This window comes from Penaeus monodon, chromosome 32, assembly GCF_015228065.2.
Source record: "Penaeus monodon isolate SGIC_2016 chromosome 32, NSTDA_Pmon_1, whole genome shotgun sequence".
NCBI lineage: Eukaryota > Metazoa > Arthropoda > Malacostraca > Decapoda > Penaeidae > Penaeus > Penaeus monodon.
This window is the reverse complement of record NC_051417.1, coordinates 27969460-27970493: the sequence shown is the minus strand read 5'-3', so window position 1 is coordinate 27970493 and position 1034 is coordinate 27969460.

Here is a 1034-nt window from a genome sequence, read left to right as displayed (position 1 = left end):
ATCCATGAAAATGAAGTGAAAAAATAAGAGCACCGTCCATGGAAATACCATATTTTGGTTTCGCTGCCAATCCTCGATCTCAGCTTCACTATAGTATCATCATTAAAAAAGAGAGAGAGAGAGAACAAAAAAAATCATAACCACTCCCGACATATCAAAATTAATTTACGACGTGAGTGCGCATTATCACGAAAGGGGTATAAGAGCTGGCTATAAAATCTAATAACATGCTTCGGACTTGTCTCCGCCGTGATCACAGGCAGCGACGAGATAAGGGGAGATAAGAAAGAAGGTTACGACGTCAGGTAGAGTCACTCGAGCGGCACACCGCCATGCAGAAGGTCCGCCCTTTTCGCAGGCGTTTTTCGTGACCCAAGATGTGGTGCGAGATAAGGACCCAGGTCGGGGGAGCTTCGGCTGTGAGAAACCAGGTCAGTGTGGCAGCCGGAGGAAGAGGAACCCCTGGGGGAGGACCTAGGCGAGTCCCTCTCACCTGGTGGAGACCTGTCCGAGAGGTAATTATCAAGGGAGAGTCCTCGGGAAAGGAGAGTCCCCCGCTGAGCTGTCACGCCCTGGAGGAGAGCGAGTGACGAGAGGCGAAGAGAGATATTCGACAGCGTATCCTGGGAGCAAAGCCTTACCAGGGAGAGCGAGGTAACACGCTCCTCCTGGATCCTCGTGGTCGGTGTTGCGTCCACCAGAAAAAAAGGGATTTAGTTGACGCATTTTATGATTATTCGTTATGACTTTAGATGGTAGACATATCCTCTGTAAACAAGATGAGACAAATGGTTCCAACACTCTCCTTCAAGATGAGTTACAGAAAATGTCGAATTTTATCTTAACTAAACCTATTTTCTGTATATCAAGTTTTCCTGACATTTTATCAACACAGAGGAGAGCTTTGTGACAGAAGAATTCTGAAGACTATGCTGTATATCATCAGAGAAAATATGCAGAAGATTGAAAATAATCGCGCGACATTATATACACAGGTTATTTTCATTCACAAAAATCCTCTCCAAGAAAGATAC